The sequence below is a fragment of the Nyctereutes procyonoides genome, unplaced genomic scaffold, assembly GCF_905146905.1.
Source record: "Nyctereutes procyonoides isolate TBG_1078 unplaced genomic scaffold, NYPRO_anot_genome, whole genome shotgun sequence".
Taxonomy (NCBI): Eukaryota; Metazoa; Chordata; class Mammalia; order Carnivora; family Canidae; genus Nyctereutes; species Nyctereutes procyonoides.
The window spans coordinates 9,777,478-9,800,146 of record NW_026575121.1 but is presented as its reverse complement, the minus strand read 5'-3'; the positions used below and the strand labels follow the sequence as shown (position 1 = coordinate 9,800,146).

Here is a 22,669-nt window from a genome sequence, read left to right as displayed (position 1 = left end):
AAAAACAAAAGATCCGGGATAAAATATGCTCAGTCAGAGCCAGTTTCTCCTGTTCTAGACAGTCAGATAAGGTTTACCCCAGCTGAGGAAAGGGAAAAGAAGGACTGGAAGTTGAGCACCTCTGCATCCCTGAGGACTCTGTCCCCTGGCCCTGCGCGAAACAACACATATCCCAAGAGAGCCCAGCACTCTGCCTGCTGCTAGGAGAGACCCAAAGATCTAGGAAGATCACTGAGTCCCCACAGCCTGTAGAAGACAGGAGCAACAGAAGAAACATGCCATGTTGGTGTGAAGGTGGTTGGCTTTGTGAGTTTCTTTCGTTCCCAAGAAACAGGGGAGCAACATTCACCCTCGAGTATCAGGGTGGGTGGGGAGAAACAGAGAGAATCAGACTGGGAAAGGTTATAGCTGGGACTGAGTTCCCAGGAGTGATCCAGCTGGACAAATGACTGGTCACCACGTTCACATGAGGACGTCCCATCAAGTGTGTGGGGCAGATGACAACCCAGAACCAAGCGCCCCCTCCTACTTCTGTGACGTGACACAAAGCCCCTTTACCTGCCAGCCCAAATTTAGACTCAATCCCAATAAAGGGAAAAAAGACTCTCAACTAATTTAGATTAAGTTTCTATCTCTTGGTTCAATAGGGATTCAAATTAGAAAATCTACAGAGGCACCTGGGAGGCTCGGTTGGTTGAGCATCTGACTCTTACTTTCCGCTCAGGTCATAATCTCAATCAGACTCCCGTTCAGCAGGGGGTCTGCCCCTCTCCCCATTCATGCTTGCTCTTGCTCTCTCTCTCTCTCTCTCTCTCAAATAAATGAAAGAAAGAAAGAAAGAAAGAAAGAAAGAAAGAAAGAAAATCTGCTACTGTAGGGTAAACAAAGTAAGCCACATTTCTTAAAGAGGTGAGTTTGTGGCCTATGATATGAACCCCCCTAGATATTATTATGCATATTGCTTGTCTGTTAATAATTGGTAGAGTCACATTTTACTCAAGGGTTAAGTTTGAAAGTCGGCCCGTGAAGTGAAAACCAAGTATATTCACAACTACTCTTGAAAAATGTCTTGATTTATCCAGAAAATATAGTATTGTGCCACTATTCAATACATTCAAAGGAGCCAGCTTTTCTTCCAGGTTGGAAACAGATTGCTGGTTTGTATTTTCCAATCAAGCACCAAATATAGTACTGGCTTTTGTTTAGAAGTATGGTATGCCAAAAAAAATTACAAATAAGGGTTTTTTTTATTTTCTACTGCTAAAAGCACAAGCATATTATAATTCAATCACACAAAAGAACTAAGACTTAGGTAGGAAAGCACGGAGCTGAGACTTCCCATTGTCCTTCAGGGCATATTCTCACGAGTGGCATGGAAAAAAATTTCACCCACAGCTTAAATTGCCATTTTCTGCTTCTCAGACAACCTAACACTGAATTCACATGAGTCCTCTCCACATACGTTTTGTGTGTCTATCACCTTTGAGCCTAACACTTAGTGGTGGAACCTGCGTGAAACAAACCTTCTGGAAACTCTATGTCAGCTGTAACTTCACACCAACCTTAAGGCAAGACTTAGTTTTTCTTCACATTCACCAAAAGACTCATTCCAAAGCACTAGTCAGGCATGTTTTCCGGATGGTTCTGCAGGTGAATCAGAAGAAGGCTTTACATCACATAGTGCACAGCTTCATGCCAAAAATGTCCACGAGACATCCCTTCTCAGGCCTTCCTCCCCATCTTAGAGCAGCCGGGTCTCCTTTCTCCCACCACCACCACCACCCCCTCTCACATTCAGCCCTTCTGACTCTCTGCCTACCTGCCTCCCCATCCCTGCTCTTTCCCTTCCCACATTGCATTGTCTCTCCACCTTCCATATACAGTCTCTTTTTTTTCATATACAGTCTTTATCGATTCAAATTTATAAATCCATTCAGCCGAAAGGCCCCTCCACCTACCAGAACCCACTCTCTTAAAAGGTAAAGGATTATGTAGAAACATCCTCCCCGGTTCATGTCTGTTACGTGATGGCTTATTATGAAGACAACCTGGAATAAATTTGCCATCTGAACAGCCACCATTTATTAACAAGCTGAATATGCTAAACACTTTATACGTGTTATCCCAATTCCTTCCTAACGATAACTCCAGAGTATTCTCTAATTCACAAACATGGGGACGAAGGGTCAGAGAGGTGAAAGTCATCTGTGTGGTTCCGTAGCTCAACCTAAAGTCTGTAGGTGTCTTCCCACAGTACACTGCCTTCAGCCTGGGGAAGAGTAAAATGGTTTCATTACCCAAACTTCCCTTTCATATCCGATTTGTCCATCAAATTTTGCAGTCAAATGAGGATACAACCTCACTTCCAGGATCATGGTACCCAAGAGAAGAATTGTAGCAAAGGCTGTGAGCTAGCTGACCCAACCTTATCTGTTGACTTTCCAGTTAGGGTTTAACATGTGACACAACTCTGACCAATGAGATATAAATGGAGGCTGTTGGCTTGGGTTTCTGGGAAACCTTCCCAAAAGGAACAGACTGGCTCATTCTTCCCTCTTCTTCCTGCCTGAGACCCAAATGGCATGCTTAGCGGTGCAGCAGCCATCTTGTGATCACAGAAATGATACGATGGAAAGATGGAAAGAACTTTGACGATGTGCTTGAGATATATTTCAGCTGTGGACCACCAACCCTGGTCTGCTTTTCATGGGAGAAAAATAAACTCATTTGCTAATAAAGCTACCAGTAAGGCTTTCTGGAACTTGTGATCTAACGCATTCCTAACTGATCCAACCACTCTGTGAACACTTTATAGTTAATAATGGGTCTCTTTCCTTCCGTAGGACACCCCTCAACAGCCCTCACTAAGCCAAGGACTGACCACTGGGCTGCCCCACTCAAACACACCTTAGGATCTTCTGGCCTCAGATTTACAACAGTCAAAACGGTCCTACCTGGGGTGCAGAGTAAAACTCATTTAGCAAATATTATATCTAAATGAATCAAAATTAGACAGGCTGTGCCCTCGTGGAGTGTATGATTAAAAGGATTAAAATAATGATACGCTCATGGGAAAGTTCTTTTCACATTTCCATAAATTTTGTTTTTAATGGCCAGCTCCCCCTGGGTAGATGGTGTCTCGCCTCGGTCCCAGGAGGGCTCCTGATGCACAATGAGTTCTGAACAGCGGAGTTAAGATCGGAAAGAGAAATTCTGCTGTGTCACTTTCAAACCACTAAATGGGTTCCCTAATGATTCTTGGCCAGCAGTTTTGAACATCTAAAAACCAAAGGAGACACCAAGTCTGCCGAAAAGAAACCAGCAGGTTGGCAGGTTAGCAGCCACTGCTCACCGCGAGTTGAGCATCAGCGATGGTGTTAATAGGAGCCACACCAGCAAGTGGTAGTGTTTGCTGTTGAGAGAGGCCTTGAAGGGCACTGAAGAACCCTTGGCCTTTCTGGGCACCCCAACGCCCAAACACCAGGCTGAATGTCACGGGACTTGCCGTGCCACATAGAGGCGCATACATATCAAAAATTTAGACATTAACCCCTATTTACAACATTTGTTCACAGCATACGGCCGAGAACCTTTTTAGTAAATCACTTGAGATAAGCTGTCTGGCCCCAAATGAAAGATGTTTGCCAATTTCTTGGTAGGCAGAAGAAGAGCTCTTTATCAAAAGCATATTAGCATATTTTGCCTCATTAATAACTTCACTGCAGCATTAATTTGCCTAATTATCGCATTTGGAATTCAACATGGTATCTAATTAATTCCAAACTTGAAAAACAAATCCAGAATTATAAAGCACACCGACATGCTTCTGCTTTATCATTCCCTCTTTCCTCTCTGTCCGTGTGTTCATGCAAGCGAGGGTACGTGTGCCCGCACGTCTACTCAGTGGAATCATATTCTTTATTCTGTCCCATATAATACGCATTCATTATTTTAATAAAATGTCTTCTTTTTTTTAAAGATTTTATTTATATATTCATGAGAGACACAGAGAGAAAGGCAGAGACATAGGCAGAGGGAGAAGCAGGCTCCCTGCTAGGAGCTCGATGCGGGACTCGATCCCAGGACTCCGGGATCATGACCTGAACCAAAGGCAGATGCTCAACCACTGAGCCACCCAGGCACCCAAAAAGTCTTCTTCTAATGAGGCAATTCTCTCCTCGACCTAGCAGTTTGGGTTTCTGAGCCAGTGTCAGCCCTCTTGCTCCCATTACCTTTGCTCTCTTTCAGGAATATATACTTCAGGAGCAAAAAGAGATTACGATTTTTTAGACTTAAAGAACTGTGTCATTTTCTTTCTTTACCAGCCAGTGCCTTCAGCGCTAAGTAAACTAACGGTATTTGTCCATATTTTCTCCTCTACGCGAAGCCCTCCTAACCAATTTGCAGGAGCCCAAAGTAAGCATTAGTCAACACTATCAAAAATAAAAATCAGAGCATATTGGCCGACCCTTCCTGAAAGGTTTGAGTTTTCTAAAAATAAAACTGCAGGAAACTTTGGTTCAAGGCTCAAAACAACAGCTTTAGACTCAACAATAATATCCTCTCCATTCACCCGTTGCCTCTTACTTCTCACAAGAATATCTGATTGTAACAATAGGCCATATGCTGCCATTGTGGTAGAAAGATACAGAAAAGACTTAGATCTACATGACATTATAGGCAACACAAAATAGTTGTTTAAGTAAATGGTCTCCTCCGCTATGCTGGCATCAAGGCTATTTTTAAAGCATAGTGAAAGCTGCGGCTAAGAAGTCAGGTCAGGTCAATGTACTAGGGAAATTCAGATTTTAAAAGGTGCTGTTAACTGTCCAATGGGAAATGCAGTTCTGGCAATCTGAGATGTAAAAGTGGAGCCTGCCGTCTTCAGGTAATTCATTCTAACTCAAAGAGCAGATATTTATAGATTATGAGGCATCTCCTGCTATAGGTCAGATCCGCACCAACAGTCTACTTCCCTTGGCAGATAATTTCCTACACAAATGCATATTTCAAGTACTCAGAAGCTACATGCGTAGTGTTTTTGTTTCCTCTACACCTTGCTTGTGACCAAGAAGAGTCCGGTCCAACAGTTCATCCCATGAATAACAGCAATGACTATGAAAACAATGGAATTGCTCTGTGAGTTGACTCCTTCTTTGTGGTATATCTAAGGTCAACATGTCCTTGAACCTTCTGAGACCACTTCCAATCTGTCCCAAATGAAGAGTCATAAAACCAGGCTAGGAAACTTGCACCCTGCATGATCCTGTGTTAGGAGAACCTATTGAGGTCTCGCTGTCTTACTATCTTAGGATCAGGGGTAGATCACAAATTTTTCAGTATTAAATTAGGACGAAGACCTTGGAAAAACACGAGTCAATAAACCTTCAAGAGAAGCATTAATCCATTTCAAGTCAATCTATGAAATAACACCAGAGTCAATCCTTCCTGTCCTGGAGCTAGAAGACTGATCATCTGAGTGCTGACCACTGCAGCACCAGGGCCTGCCCTTTACCAGAGATGGGATGACCAGGCACAGGCTTTGGCTAAATCACTAGTAAAAGGAGGAAAAATGCATTAAAGGCTCTCTCGTGCTCCTCTGAAAATACGCATGAATCCACATCATAAAGCTGCCACGCCATCAGGAAAGATTTACTATTTATTCAGGAGACACAGAGGCCCAGAATAACAGGGGTCCAAGGTTAAGTAGCACAAGCAAGGAGCTGTGTGAGCCACTGTGGCCACTCCCCGCCTCTGCGTCTTTACTCCTATAAGCCCGGGAGGCAGAGAATGGCTTTTCAAATCTCGAAAATGGTTTAAGAGAAAAAAAAAAAACCAAAAGCATTTTTGTAAGCCTTCATGCTCAATAAAGACTGTGCAGACATAAAATCCCTCATTTAAATGGCTGCAGTTTTAATATAAAATGTATTATACAGGAAAAAGATTTTATTACCACTAAATGCTTGCTGCAATTCAACAACAGAGGAAACTGACCTTGATTCTGAATCTCCTGCCTTTTCCCCCCTTTATTCTCCTTACTGTTACTTACTGAACAGACTTCCATTATTGCCCTTCCTTTCTGGAGAAATAACAATTTTCTCTAGAAGGCAAGTAAATGCACATCGTTTTCTCAAGACAATCCAACAGCCTGTTTTGCAAAGAAATGCTAATAGAAGAATAGAGTAGAGACTTTGGAGACCCAAGAAACTCAATCTTGGAAAATAATCATGGAGACTGGCTTTCCCTGGTCATGCAGACTCAATTTGAGGGGAAAAGAGGAAATTCGAGAGGCAAGTAGAAAGGCAAAAGGAAGGTAAGGGATGAAAAAACAGCCTTTTTGGAAGTTATAAATAGGAAATCCTTAGGCATAAAAAGAGAAGTCCCAAATCATCTCCCTCTTGGTGAAAAGAGTCACTAATAGATGTAACCAAACATTAACTCTGACATCACTGAAGGGATGCTTCACTATATCAGTAAAGGTGCCAGAAGGTAGCAAATGACACACTCAGGTTGACTAATCCACCTGTCCTAACCTCGGTCTAGGGTTAATTGACAAAAGCGTGTGCAGTGTTGAAGAAAGCACAGGGGATAGTGCAGGGGCTGTCACCACCCCCCTAAGCTTGAACGGGCAAGGGAGGGGGCAGTTAGTCAAACCCATGAAGGGGAGCTCCATGGAGAAGGCCCCTGAGGCAGGAGCATTGGCCTTCAGGAGAGAGCCCGACAGAGAGAAAAATGGGGAAATCAATGCCTCAATCTCATTGTTCATCCACCTGTTGTCCAGCCAAACAGGTGGCTTGGCCAAAGCCACTGTGAACCAAAGAACAAGGCCACTGCAGAAGGAGCCAACATAGGTCCATCGGCCAGGTTGCAGGGAATATGCAGAAGGAGGAAGAGTGGGTCTCAAGGAACTCCTGGAAGACATCAGCATGTAATGGCCAAGAGTTTGAACAAACAACCAAGAAGATAGTAAAAACTGGCTCAAATCAGAATGTCATAGCAAGAATGACAAATTCACGTAAAACTCTGATGTCGGGCAGATCTAGATTCAAAACTGTGAGCAGCCACGTGACATCAAGAATCTTACACCCCGAGCCTCAGTTTCTTGCCCTGTAAAATGGGGATAATGCTGTCCCCCTACATGACGAATTGTAATAAGACTGAGGCAAGTGTTTAAAGAATATCAGTGACTACAGGTTCCTCTACCCTCCCCGCTCACCCTTATCTCCTGTCTCCAGACACTGCTCCTTGAACCTGTGTCACAACAAACGAAGAAGAAGTCTGAGTCACATGTCACTATGGGTGAAGAGGAGGGTTCCCCGTGCCCACTGAAGGGAACCGAGGACATTTGCCCTGTTCTCGGTGTCTCTGCAGCCAGAGAATGAGCCTGAGGTAGCTGAACCCAAAGCTTTGGAAGATCCTCCCCCGCATCACACACTCTCGGAGCTCTCCAGGGGCCTCCACCCGTGTTCCAGTGGGAGGTGCTGCAGTGTCTGTCACATGGTCAGACTACCCTGGCCAGCAAATCTTCTTCATCCTTCTGGACCTTATTTTCCTTTGATTCACCTTGAATCAGAAAAATAACAGAGCCCTGCAAGCAAGCAGGACCCAGGTTACGCACAGACCCCTCAGAAGAACCTAATGTTGGGCTCTTTTCTTCTTCTTCTTCTTCTTCTTCTTCTTCTTCTTCTTCTTCTTCTTCTTTTTTAGAACAATGCCTGTCTGCTACCTTTTGTCTCTGCATCTCATTCCTCAGGGCCATCCCTCAGCACAAAGATCGCTAGCACTCCTGTTTTCATAAGACATGAGGAAAGAAACTTTACAGCTCTTCTGCACTAAAATGTAATAACTTTCTCCACACGGCTGCACAAAGGATTTCTCTGGGAACAAGGGACCAAGTTTCACAGTTGCATAAATATCAACTAAAGTAGAAATCCATCTTCAAGTCTGCAGGCACAGTCAACACTCCCATTTTTCAAGAGTCTCAAGGTCATTCTTCACTATGTGTTCTTTCGGCTCGGCTTTAAAGTTAAGCTAGTTTAATAATTCATGACATCATACCCATTAAAATATGAGTATTTTCTACCAAAGGAAACAGCCTTTCTTCCCCCACCCTCCCCCCCCCCAGCCCCTTTCACAGTGGAAGAGGCCCAGACGAGTCCCTGCATAGGAAAGCAGTGACGCCCGCAACAGCAACTGATGAAGTTTCAGAGGGAGGCTTGCAATTTCGTCTGCCGCTGCACACAGCCAGTTTTATCATGAAAAGCCAGTGCCATATGCCAGAGGAGACAGGTTAAGCCTCTTAAATGTTCCTGACAACAATGAGCTTTCATTTGTGAAAAGTAAACATCTGCCTCATGGGGAAATAATCCACAAAACAATGGAGATGCTTATTTGTTTGTTTGATTGATTGTGACTGCAGTAGGGCCTGGGGGGTTCCAGACGCCCACCACAGGTCCAAATACAACTAATTTCTTAGACATTTTAAAAAATAATTTGCAATCTTCTCCTAAAGACGCCAAAGGGGAGCCCTGGATGCTCTAGACTCTTAACAGGGAGGAGTGGGTGATCTCCAAGACTCGGAAAGAGAAGATGAGAATTGAGTCGTGGGCTCTGCCCCCACTAGCTATGAATCTTGGGCCACGCATTTAACATCTCTGGGCTGTATTTTCCACATCTGTAAATGAGGGTCCAAATGAAATCTCCTCTCTCAAGTCAAAGGGTTATTTCGAGACACCAGTGATTTGTGACTTTCTAAAGTACTTTGTAAACTGTACAGCAAAACAAATGTTAAGGTGGTGGTTGGTATTAAACAGACAAATGGGACATTTGCCTCCACACTTTTAAAAGTCAATAAGCAGAAGATTTATTACCTCCATGGCAAAAGAAGTTTCCTCTTACTTGCAGATCTTCCCTGGAAATGGTTGCAGCCCCCAGCTTATGTTCATAAGGTCGAGTGTGCTGGTGACAATGATCACTTGACTGTCACCTGGAAAAAGTTGGGCCCATTGTTTTCACTGGTGTACCTAGAAAGAAGGAAAGATGACCATTATCATCAACCAGTATGGTTAGCTAATATCCTTTTAGACTTTTTTTTTTTTTGGCACTTAACAAAATCCCTAAGTGGGTATACATAGCCTTGTCTTAAAATGAAAAAATGGAGATTCAGAGAAAATCCAGGTTATGGATAGGGCACAAGGACAGTATTAAAACCCAGACCCCAGGAGAGAGGAAAAGAGTGATGTCTGTCCCCTGTTTCCTTGTGTCCTTTGTGTGTCCAGACAGACATCTCACATGGCACTTGTGACTCTATCACTCTGTGTGCATGTCTTTCATTCACTGCCAGGCTGCGGATCCTTAAGGAAGGACCCGGGTCTTGATCACCTTTGAATTCTAACCACTCCTTACCATAAAACTTGGCACACAGTAGCACCTAAAAGGATTTGTTGAATGAGTGAGAAAAGGAAGTGGAAAGTAGGAAAAGAAAATGAGTGGGTTTGTTTTTCCTTTTTTCCTTTACCTTAACTTATAGAAAAGTCTCTCTACTTCTCCTGAAACTCCTTAGGCTATGGGAACAGTCCTCTCTCTTGAGCTCAATTACAGAGGCCACAGTTAGTTGGAAGGAAGCAGGTGAGAGCAAGCAAGATTCAGGGAGGCTCCAGGCATGTACAGCTGGCCAGGGAGGTGGTGCAGGGAAAGGGGGAGTACAGCAAAATGCCTCCAGAAATTATTCCAGAAACCACTCAGGGAGATGTGTGCCAGAGTCTGGCCATACCTGTCCATTATAGTCTAGGCCCGAACCACACAGAGCTTTATGAGCTAACATGAGCTGCCAGCATTGAATCCAGAGTTGGATAAGCGAGTGGCCTATATGCCACAGCCTCTGTTCAGCATGTGCTGTATGACCCACATCTTCAAGCAGTTAATCAAATATACCTTGCACTTGATGGTACTTCCAAAGGAACAGAATGAGTTAGCTGGAACAAATCATTTTTAAAATCATTTTTGCATAAGAGCCTGTTTTAGACATCAACAAACTGCCACTGCCTCATCCTCATTTCCCCTACCTCGAAAATGGGCAGTCTCCCCATCTTCACCCTGGGACACTCCACCTCCCAGCTTTATAACCCACTCTGTTTTGTTTTGTTTTGTTTTGTTTATTTTTAATTTGAAGTTGTCAAATAGATACAAAACTAGAATAAATGCACATAAGACACTCCCATGGACTCATAACCCAACTTCAACAATTGTCATCTATGGTCACTCTCATCTCACCTCTACCCCCACCCTTTCCCCATCTTCATCCCTGTGTTTGATTATTTTGAATCAATCCCAGACGTGATATCATTTCATCCATAAATATTTCAGTATTTACATCCAGAGATAAGAACTCCTTTTTAAAGCATTTCTGGCACCATTTTAAACCCTCGTCTCCATTCCTCACAATCAACTTATCACTAACTCAAGAGTAGTTCTTTCTCCAGCATGGTATTTCCCTTTTCTTTGTTTTATTTCCTCAAATCACATCCTGACCTTAGTTCTCAGTTTAAAAGATGCCTCCTATTCAGTGCCTTGACTCTTAAATTCTCCCCTCTACAAACCACCTTTATCACTGCCCATCAACACCTTCTTATTATCCCTTGTTCAAGAACCTACAGTGGGTATTGCTGTCTCCTATAACTAATACTAGACTAGTCCTCCTGCCAAAACAACTTAAAAGCCAACATATGATGGAACTGTTTTCACAAATCATATACCAAATCACCAAACAGAAGGGAAATTCACAAATTGAGCCTCCAGCTCTTACCCAGGTAGCCATTTCCCAGCTGGGTGACAGTAAGTTGGAGACCAAGCTGAGCACGGAAGTCCTGGGAAGCTCAGTAGGCAGAGCTCAGAGTGTGGGGCAAGTAGGGTGGATTCTGTGAGGTGGGACACAAACGTTGAAGATCTATGCAGAGGGAAGAATCCGACGTGGGGATCTCTGCAAGTGCTTAGCCAAGGACTGAACTATACATGTATAGGGAGAGTTTAGACAAAGTGTACCAGAATCTGTCTCTATTCTGGGGTTGAGAGCAGAACAGAAATACCTGAGGTTAAGCAATGTTGGGGGATGTTGTCAGCAAGAATGGAGAGAACTTGTTAACACCTGTGTCCCAGGCACCCAGCTGAGACACCAGAAATACTACTCCTCAGGAGTAAGAATCATGTCCCAGAGTAAAGTTTACAATAGACCTGCCCTTCCCAAGTCTAAAACCAAACCATTGCCAGAAGGAAATGATAGAGATTGAGTCCCACAAGTTAAAGTTATGCTTTGAAAAAAAAATGGAATTTTCACAGATACTCCCTAAGAAAACATAAAACCAAGGCTTACACAAGGTGACCTACCATTAATCCCACTACCAATGAAAACAAGTGACATAGAAATATCACAAAACTCAATCTCCACACTGATTCTTCCACAACATCCAGTATACAATCAAAATTACTAGACATGCTCACACACATACACACAAATAAAATGTAATGCATAGTCCAAAGAAAGGGGGGGCAGGTGGTAGAAACAAACCCAGGGGTGGTCCAGATATGCACTTTATGAGACAACAAAGCTATCATAAACATAGTTAAGGAATTAAAGGATGATATGCCAGATTTTTAAAAGAAAACATGGTGATATATATGCAATGGAATATTACTCAGCCATTAGAAATGACAAATACCCACCATTTGCTTCGACGTGGATAGAACTGGGGGGTATTATGCTCGGTGAAGTAAGTCAATCGGAGAAGGACAAACATTATATGGTTTCATTCATTCAAGGAATATAAAAGATGGTGAAAGGAATTGGAGGGGGAGGGAGAGAAAATGAATGGGAAATATCAGAGAGGGAGACAGAACATGAGAGACTCCTAACTCTGGGAAATGAACAAGGAGCAGTGAAAGGGGAGGTGAGCTGGGGGAATGGGGTGACTGGGTGACTGGCACTGAAGGGGGCACTAGACAGGATGAGCACTGGGTGTTATACTATATGTTGGCAAATCGAACTCCAATAAAAAAAAAACATACAAAAAGAAAACAAGGTATATATGCAATGGAATACTATTCAGCCATCAAAAAGAATGAAACCTTGCCATTTGCAACAATGTGGATGGAGCTAGAGTGTATTATGCCAAGCAAAATAGGTCAGTAAGAAAAGGCAAATACTGGGATGCCTGGGTGGCTCAATCAGTTAGACGTCTGCCTTCAGTTCAGGTCTTGATCCCAGGGTTCTGGAATCGAGCCCCACATCCCACTCCCTCTGCCTGCCACTCCCCCTGCTTCTCTCTCTCTCTCTCTCTCTCTCTCTCTCTCTCTGTCAAATAAATAAAATAAAATATTTTTAAAAGAAAGAAAAGGAAAATACCATGATTTTACTCATATGTGGAATTTAAGAAACAAAACAGATGAACATAGAGGAAGGGGAAAAAAAGAAAGAGAGGGAGGCAAACCATAATAGACTCAACTATAGAGAACAAACTGAGGGTTTATGGAGAGGAGGTGGGTGGAGGATGAACCAAATAGGTGATGGGTATTAAAGAGGGCACTTGTATTTTTTTTGGCACTTGTTGTATTAAGCACTGAGTGTTGTATGTAAGTAGCAAATCACTAAATTCTACTTCTAAAACCAAAAGAAAAAATTAGATTTAAAAAAGAAAAGAAAACATGATTTTAATTAATGAAAAGATACATAATTTCATCAGAGGAAATGAAAACCATTTAAAAATGAAAACCATTTAAAAATGAAAAGTACAATAGCTGAAATGAAAAATTCACTGCACAGGCTTTGAGGGAATTGAACGTGGTAAGAGAAAACTTGATGGACTTGATAAATCAATAGAAATCACACAATCTGAAAAAAGAGAGTAAAAAATGATGGAATACAAATGAACCATGCCTCAAAGATGTAAGGGCACTATTAAGTAGTCTAACATGTGTAACTAGAGTTTCTTAAGGAGAAGAAGGTGATAATGGGACAGCAAAATTATTTGAGGAAATATCAGGAGCTGGGAGCTATCAAGTATCCAAGTAGCAGATTAAAGCAACAAGGCAAAAATGAAAGAGTTAAGCCTTTAATTACTAAAGGCTAAACCTAGAGACAACACTGGCTCTCCTTTGTTTTATTTCCTCATGAAATGGCTCACCAGTCATGGGTCAGATGAATCAGAGCAGGCATGGGGATTGTCTCACTGTTGAGAGAGCCCCTAACAAAAGACTCCAGCAGTTTCATGAACCATAGGGTCAGATGGAAGAGAGGATAATAAGTGGAAAAGTAGTAGGCACTGAGTTGGTGGGGGGTGGTGATGGGGAGTGTCTTCAGATTTTCTCCCTCTTTCCTACTATAAGGAGACCTCAGCAGAGGTACCTAAAAAAGACCTCTGCCAAGGTCTCAGATAAAGAGATCTAGGAATAAAGGTACTGAGGCTCAGAATGCAAACATGGGAAGAGCCTGACCCACCCAAGTCCTTGACTGCAATTCCCTCCAGACACTGCAATGCACTAACTGTGCCCCAAGCTTGGTGTGAAGAGGGAAGCTTCCCACCATGATATCTGCCAAGGAAATCTTTGCAATTACTTATGGCCAGGCCTGAAAAATCCCACATAGGTTTTTAACCAGAAGCTAGAATCCTCAGGACGAATAGTTAAGAATTTCCTACATTTGATGGAGAATTTCAGCTTATAGAACCAAGAATCTGAGAGCAGGATAAATACAAATAATACCCCACCTAAGTACTTCATAATCAAACTACTGAAAACCAATGGTGAAGAGAAAATTTTTAAAACATCCAGAGAATCAAAGACCTTACAAACAGGGTAACAATACAAAATTATGGCTTCATTATTATTAGAGAAAAAGAATAAGGAAGAGGAGAGGGAGAAAAAGTAGAATGGAGGCCAGAAGACAATGCAATCCCATCTCTAAAATATTGCAACCAAAAAAACCTATCAACTCCAAATTTTGTACCCAGCAAGACTATCCTTCAAAAAACAGTGCAAGGGCACCTGGGTGACTCAGTCAGTAAGCTTCCAACTCTTGGTGGTTCAGATCATAATCTCAAGGTTGTGGGATCAAGCTCTGCATCAGGCTCTTCACTCAATGGGAAGTTTGCTTGAGAGTCTCTCATTCTGTCTTCCTCTGCTCCATGTCCCCTGCTCACACTCTCACTGTCTCTCTTTCTAAAATAAATAAATAAATCTTTAAAACAAAACAAAAGCAGAGTGTAGAGAGACATGTTCAGACAAAAGAACACTGAGAAAATGTGTAACAGCAGACTTACACTAACAGAAATGCCAGACGATCTTCCCTAGGCCTAGGAAATGAACCAGATAGAAGCTTGTGTCTACAAGAAAGGATGAAGAACACCAGAATTGGCAAATACGTGGGTAAGCATGAAACACTCCTTTATTTTCTTCTCATAATTTCCTGAACAGAAAATTATTGAAAGCATAGCAGTGCTGTAAGGTGGGATTTATAGTTTATGTACAAGTAAAAGGGGTGACAAAATAGAACAAAGGTTGGGAGAGAGGCAAATGAGATAACACTGTTATAAGATTATTTAATTTAATAAGATGGTTAAATTAAAATATAAAGATTATTAAAGCATGAATCATCAGATTTGAAACAGGAAATGAGGCCTAAAAAGTGGGAAGTGTGTAGGAGTGGGAAATGGGAAGCAGTAAAATGCTGATTCCAACATCTGTAACCACAGAGCCACCTACTAAACACTGAAGGTGTGACCTCTCTTGAGGATGTTTGGATTATTAATGATTCCTAAGAAGCCTTGAGACCCAAAAGACTATCTCATGATTAAATGACAGGCTCTGGAATTTGAATTTCGGACTAGAAATCTCTACCACCACCTCCTCAATCACACCTACAGGTGACAGCTTGCTCGGCTGGTGTCCAAGCCTAATTCCAACTTTCAACTTACTATAACCTTCAATTTACCAGACACTCCTTTCATCATACCATCTGAAATAAGTAAGAATCTAGTTTTTAAAAAAATATCCTACTGTATATTGTCATGTGTTCTTTCCTTTTTTTAAGATTTTATTTATTTATTTGAAAGAGAGAGAGCATAAGTGGCGGGGAGGGGACAGACAGAGAGGAAGAGGGATAAGCAGAGTACCTGCTGAGAGGGGAACCCAATGTGGGGCTCGATCCCAGTACCCTGAGATCATGACCTGAACCCAAGTCCTGAAACATCACATGACATGAGCCACACAGGCGCCCCTATCATCATGTATCCTACTAAATATTATTTAAAGCTTGAATTATGTTTTATTCTAATGTGTTAAAACTATGCATATGACACAGTCTGTTCCCTTTTCATCTATTCTATATTATTGTGTCGACTGTTGCAAATCACAGCGTTTCCTGCCACAGGCCTGGGAAAGCAGGCCTGTAACAGAGAATGAGCAGTGAATGCAGCAGTCCCAAGAGGCAGCAGTAATAGGGGACACAGAGAATCTTGATTCTCAGAAATGAAGTGTAGCCTGAAGGGAATACCGACCGTTATCATGATTAATAAACATTCACTCAAAACTTGAAGCAAAAAAAAAAAAAAAAAAGAATGTGCTTATCAAACACATAGAAGCAAAGAGAAGAATGGTGGTTTCCAGGGCCCAGAGGGAGGAGGCTATGAGGACATGCGGATCAAAGGGCACAAAGTTTCAGTCACCCAAGATGAATAGATGCTGGAGACTTACTGTACAACTGAGGCCCTAGGGCAACAAAACTGCATTGTACTGAAAAGTTTGCTAAAGGAAAAAAATCTTAATATCCCATGCTCTTACTGCTAAAGGAAAACAACAAAACAACAGCAAACAAAAGGGGGTGCCAGGAAATCTTTGCCAGTGACAGATGATTATCATTATAGACTGTAGTGATGGTTTCATGGGTGTAAACTTATCTCCAAATAAATACATCAAGTTGTATACATTAAATATGCAGCTTTTTACATGTCAATCATACCCCAATAAAGAGATTTAAAAAAAAAAAGAAGTAATGGTAGGAACAAAAGGCAAGGAGAATTGGAGGGAAGGGAGGGAGGGAGGGAGGGAGGAATTGCCATAGCCATCCATGGCCAATGCATCAGATTTGCTCCTCTGTCCACCTGCTTCCTCTTCCCCCCATCAACTTCACACACCTGTTCGCATTCCCTTTCTCCCTCGGTTCTTTCCCTATTTCACTAGTTTCTCTGTCTTACCATCCTCCTGGGTCCCCAAATTTATTCTCTGAGCTCTATATAAACCTTAACTCCATCCTCCTTTGGGACCAGGCATTTCTCAGAGCATATCAGGCTCATGTTTAAGACGTGACCTTCTCTATAGAGACCATCCCACCCCACACATATAAATCTGCCATCGTGAATTAAAGATCCCCATTTTAATCCTGCCATTTTATTCTCTGTTCCTGACTGATTTATAATTTGGGGCTGGTGGATTCTAATAATGGTACACCCTGTGTTTGTTATTCTGGTGGACTAGAAAGCTACAAACATTTTTTTAATTAATTAATTTATTTATTTACTTACTTATTTACTTATTTATTACTATTTTATAAATATCCCACTCCACTTTGCTAGCTCTTGAATTCCCCCAGATGTCAGGACTCCAATTAAAATCATTTCTGTTGGCCTGAACCTATTACCATGTCAGGCCTCAAGCTCAGGCCTTGGCAAATCAGCCAGTCAGTAGAGCAAAAAAGGGTTGCTATTCTCACATTTTAAAGCTTCCTTCTGTTAATATTTCCTGGCTATATTTTTAAATTTTTTAAAAATCATTAATTTTTTTTTCCTAGAGAGAATGAGATCAGTGTTGAGACATCTAACAACAGCTTTTCTTCACCCTCCTCAGGTGTCCAGGGAATTGACTGGTCAGCTCTGCCTGTGTCTGCTCCCTGTCTTCCACCCCCTCCTATCCCTGCCTCTGACTGTTCCTTGTTCCCCACACCAAGAAAGCCTGGGGTGGGGAGTGGGCAGGCAACTACCCTTTCTAATCTGATTTCTTTTCTGCATGTTGTGTATACACCCACTCCTAACTCATTTTTAGCTTTTGGTCAATAATGCCCTCCAATATTTACAGAGTGCCTTCTATGCATGGTCACTGGGCAGCAGCAAATTAGAGCTTATAGTCATATGGGGGCAGACATTAAATGACCAATTATTCGGTTAATGATTTAGAGCTGTGAGAAATGTTAGGCAAGATGCTAGAAGAGAATGGAAGCCATGATGCAACCCTTTTCTAGAATGTCAGTGAGGGCTTCTGTGAAGAAGTGACTTTGAACTGAGTCAAAATTAGGGAGCAAAGTGGCGGCTGTAGGAGGAGGTACAGGGAATCTGAGAGGAGGGCCAACAGGTGGAAAGGAGCATGGCCCTTTGAGGCCCTGAAATGAGGCTCTAGGTGGCTAGGGAGTAGGGAACAAGGAGAGAGGACCACAAGATGCATGCAGTGAAGCAGGCAGGAGCTGGGTTCCATGAGGCTAGAGGGCCATATTAAGGATCTGGGGCTCATCTAGAGTCATGAAATTTCAAACACTCCCAATCATCCATATCATCAATTTCAAAGTCAGCTCTGTCACAGAAGAAAACAAATCCACAGAAATGGAGACATTTGTCCAGTTCCTAATGCCATTGATGGTTGTAGGGAACTCTAAATCCTCCAGAGCTGCAGCTCTGAAGCTCTGCTGTCCTACCCAGAAAGTTCCCAGTTATATTGTATCAAGTGAAACATCATGGTCCACCACAGTCCTGCAAAACAGGTTTAGTCCAGTCCCACCTCAGCCACGGATGAGCCTCTGCCTTCATACCAGCATGCCTCTCTATAATCCCTGACATCTAACGTACAACATGATGTTAATACAGTATTGATACTGGAAATTTGCTTATGGAGGTGGTTTCAGATGCTCCCACCACACACACACACACATAAATGCTAACTCTATGAGGAGATGGTATGTTCATTAGCTTCACTGTAGTAATCATTTCTCTGGTGTATGCATATCAAATCATCATATTCTACACCTTAAAATATATAATTTTGTTTTTAGAAATTAATTTCATTTTTAAAAAGAGATCTGAGTCCTCCCCCTCCCATTTGCAGGTGCGTTCAAGGCTGTTAGTGTTGTCCATTGAAGATGGGCCCATGGAGCGCTGGACGGTCTGGCCATGCAGATGAACGTGGCTCAAAACGGAACACACCCTGGGCAGCAGGCTGACAGCTGACAATGAGTGGTCCCCTCTGGGTTTCAGAGAGACCACCTCAGGCTGCTTGGCTTCTGACTAGCAACCTGCAACAGGCCACCCTGCTCAGGTGGTTTGTCGGTGTCAGTTTTCCTTTCCTACTCAGTTCCAAGTCCCCTCTTCTCTCTAGCCCACAGCATCTGTGTCAGATGTGTTCCATTCACCGCCTCAGATCCACCCTCCATCCTACTCCACACAGCTCTGCAACCCAGAAGTCTGACCCATGTGAACTACTTCAACGAGCTCCCTTGCTCTGCAGTTGCCAGGAGAAGTCAGCCCATGGGGAGCACCTAAAGAAGAGACAAGAGGGTCTCTTGTGTGGTTACCATGGACTGACCTCAAACAAAGTTCATGGCTCTTCTAGGTAGACCTCTCCATGGATCTATCCTCACTGGTGCCAGCGACTGCTCCCCCTGCTGCTGTTTCAAGCCTAAGAGTGACATTGGCTCCTGGTGTTGCCCTTGGACATAGATAGCAGCATCCCTTCTTGTTCTCCCTACATTCTACCCTCATCTTTGTAATTAGCACCTTTATTAAACTCCCCAAGGCACTGAATTTAAGTGTGCCATCCTCCTCCTCATCATCATCATTATTTTTAAATTGTTATTTAATTAAAAATAATTTATTTTGTTAAAAAATGAAAAATAATTTTATTTATTTTTTTTGAGAGACAGAGAATGTGTGTGTGTATTTGTGTGTGTGTGTATGCAAGAGGGAGCGGGAAGGAGAATCAGAAGCAGCATAGGGCTCCATCCCATGACCACAAGGTCAAGACCTGAGCCAAAACCAAGATTCTGATGCTCAACCGAGTCACCCAGGCACCCCTCTTTTCTGATATATTTTGGTTCCGATTTCCTGGTGACTGCCCTGCAAAAGCCTTCAAACAAGCTGAAGTAACTTAGCAAATGTAGAGAAAGGGGAAACACATGCACAATGCTTTGCTCATCCTCTTCCCTGACAGACCTTACCTGATCCAGCCACACTGGTCTCTTTGCTCCCTAAGCACTTCAGGCACAACCCACCAATGGTTCCTACAACACCTGCTCCCTCTGTCTGTAATGCTCTTCCCCCAGAAACCCACATGGCTCACTCCCACACCAACTTTAGATGTTTTTCTCAAATGCCACCTTTTTAATTAGACATCCCTGTCCTCCCTACCTAATATTATCCCCATCCCTGCAATCTCATCTCCTTCCCTCCTTTATGCAACTTCTTGCCACTTGTCGCGTTCTTATACACTCTTTAAGTATTTCTTTTGTTTACTGATCACACACACGCCCTCGCATGAATGCTCCATGAAATGCTCCACAAAGCCAGGGATTGTTGTCTGTTTTGCTCATGATATCCTCAATAACCAGACCAGAATTTCACATGCTATTTGTTGAATAAGTGAAATCCCAGTTCCAGAAACAGATATGTGGAAAGGACTCCACACTGGCGACCGTTTTGGTCCCAAAACTTTTGATTAGCTTCCAGGTGTCATCACTTCCTGCCAACATCCATCTGCAGCAAGTATTCATGCCTCATCCATGACTTTCTGTGAACAGAGGACATAAGCTCTGCTAGGTGCATGTCCAGTCACATTCAGTCAGGCTACATTCATGGGGAGTTGATGCGTTGCTCTTTCCTCTCTCCATTTCAGAAGCTGAATGATGCACCAGAGCAATAAAGCTTCCCTTCACCTGGGAATATAACCCCATTGATCCTGCAGTAAGATAGACACTTTGAGCAGATATATCCATTCATACTCTATTCATTTTGAAAGCTCCTACTACATGCTCGGCTTTTTGCCAAAAGCTGAGAAAGTAAAGATGAATAAAATATGGTCCTTTCCCTCCGGGTGCTCTGACACACCACACTGGACTTCTATGAGGTGAAAAGATGAAAGGCATTCTCTTCTGTAGTGCAGAATCAACCACTAGATTTTGCCACCCCTGGACAGCGCATTAAACACATGGAGAGACTTCCCATGCCCAGGAGAGCCAGGCCTTGACTCTGAATCTACAGGCTCTGAGAAATCAGAGTCATGATCCATTCTGATATCTGAGACCCAGAGAGAGAAAGCCCAAATCTACAACTAGGACCTACAACTAGGACCTACAACTACTGCAAACTTCTGGAGGCAGGGACATAACCAAAATCATTACTCAGGCCCAGAAGCTATGAAGAACTGCAAAGAAATATTTGTTGAATGAGTGAGTGAGTGAGTCAGTGAGTGAGTGAATGAAGGAAGGAAAAATAGAAGAGCTAAAGGTAATAAGGGATTAAAGTCACAAGTGGGTCCACTTATTTGCTTATGGCCCATCCCTCCTAAACTGCATTCCCAGGGCCCATGGAACTTCTGGATGTCCACTAAAACTGGGGTAAAGGTCGGAGCCAAAAAAGGGGTTCAATGTGGGGAGAATAGGCTCAATGGTAAAGATTAGAAACAGAGCAAATTGGTAACTTCTGCTTGGGATTAGTATTTGGGCTCTCAGGTGTCAGCTGAACATTGATTATTCGTTAGATAATGCAATTGCACTCAACAAAAGGCACAGCAAGATGGTTCTAAATAGCAGAATTGGCTATTTGTTCCCTTCAGGTTTGTGTGCTCCGGGAGAAACTAAATGCCGTTCCTCAGGAATCATGGCCAGGCACAGCTTTTTAGGATAGCTATCGAATTGGACTAAATACATCATTCTTTTCACATGCTTCCCATTAAATTTCAGTAACTGTCTCTAAGAAGTTAGACTGCAAGAGCCAGAGTCAAGCATGCAGGCTCTAGGGCAGCCAAGGGGTGAGAGGCAGGTCACCAGGAAGCCTCAAGCAGTGAATTAATTCTCTGAATGCTGAGCCCTGGGTTGGGGGAGGCCGGGAGAGTGGGATCGGGTTGTAGGGAGGCACTTAGGGCCCCTCACTGGTTACCTCCCAGCTGATGTTTCTGCTGTTCAGATGGGCTGATGAATACTCTTCTTCTCCTACATCTCAAAGTAGCACCTGGAATGTGGTTATAAAGCAATTTAGTATAGAAATACCATTTTTGCGGGCAAAGCAGATGTGAGTTACTTCTGCCATTTCTCACAAAACGTACAGGGTGTCAAAATCTCCAAACCACTCTTTAAAGCACAGTACCTGTTCTCACTCTGCTCGCATTTCCAAAGTGATGGTTGGCACAGCCTTCATGCAATCGATCCCAGGGAGCCTCTATCAACCCTTTTGCAGAGGCTCTCAGTCCTGAGCATTTCCAGAAAGAACAGGACTTTTCTTTGAATAGTCTGCTGGCTGGTCTGACAAAAGCAGGTGCAGATCTTTTTTTTTTTTTTTTTTTTTTTAGGTGCAGATCTTTTTAAATGCCATATGTACTCACACTCACATGCTCTCCCAGCTTCCCTGCCTCCCCCACCCCCCACCGCCCTGCCCTGCCACAATTTTAAGAAGGGGTTGTTTGGGTGGTTTTGTGTTGTTTTTTTTTTTTCTACACAAATTTTCCCCAAGCCTGCTGTGGTCAAAAGCAACAGTTACAAGAACAATGAGGGGTGTCAATACTAGTGATTTTAACTTTAAAGTGGATTTTCAACAAAATTCGGTCTGAGCATCTGTCTAACGCATGGAGCCCCGCCGAGGCTGTTCTGGAGGAGGAAAGGGGGAAAGACTTTTACCTCTTAGGATGAGTCAGCCAAAAAAACGGCACCATTCTGTTCCCTTTCTGGGCTCCTCTGCTCTCAGAATAATCAATGAGAGGGGATTCCTGGGTGGCTCAGCGGTTTAGGGTCTGCCTTTGGCCCAGGGCATGATCCTGGGGTCCCGAGATCGAGACCCACGTTGGGCTCCCTGCGTGGAGCCTGCTTCTCCCTCTGCCTGTGTCTCTGCCTCTCTCTCTGTGTCTCTTGTGAATAAATAAATAAAATCTTTAAAAAAAAAAAAGGAATAATCGACGAAAGGAACCAGTGGAGTATTTCTTTGTGATCTTGCCGTCACCACCAGTCTGCTCTCACGTTAGATTTTCCCATTTTGTGCCAGAATGGAAATAAAATCGCAAGGCCCTAGCTATCTCTGATACAAGCCTCGAATAGCAACTAGAGGAATGAACAGTTCCCACCTCACTCATTGCTCTTGCAGGTAGAACTCTATTACATGTAAAAGTACCCTTTGAAATTCTGATGAGCCCCAAGCCTTTGAAAGCAGAGAGTTATGCAACAGCCAAAATTCTCTTTCTACCTGACAGCTCCCCAGCCCTTTGACTCCTGCACCCTCTGGCAGCCTCCGGTCAGCCTCCTCCCTCCACGCCAGATGCCTTGGAGCACCCCAAGGTACAAACCCTCCTGATGGGTGTCAGAAACCAGGGGGGGCATGGGGGAGGCAAAGGGCAGAACCAACCCTGTTAGGGAAATAGGTATGTAAATTGAGAAAACAGA

General features: G+C 43.1%; 1 long non-coding RNA gene across 1 annotated transcript in view; it reads right to left on the bottom strand.

Annotated features, from left to right (window-relative positions):
• Nucleotides 1-22,669, bottom strand: part of LOC129516596 (uncharacterized) — a 45,415-nt gene that overhangs the window by 14,141 nt on the left and 8,605 nt on the right. The window contains exon 2 of the long non-coding RNA XR_008665799.1: nt 8,871-9,023. This is a non-coding gene — a long non-coding RNA (uncharacterized LOC129516596). The remainder of the gene's footprint in view (nt 1-8,870; nt 9,024-22,669) is intronic.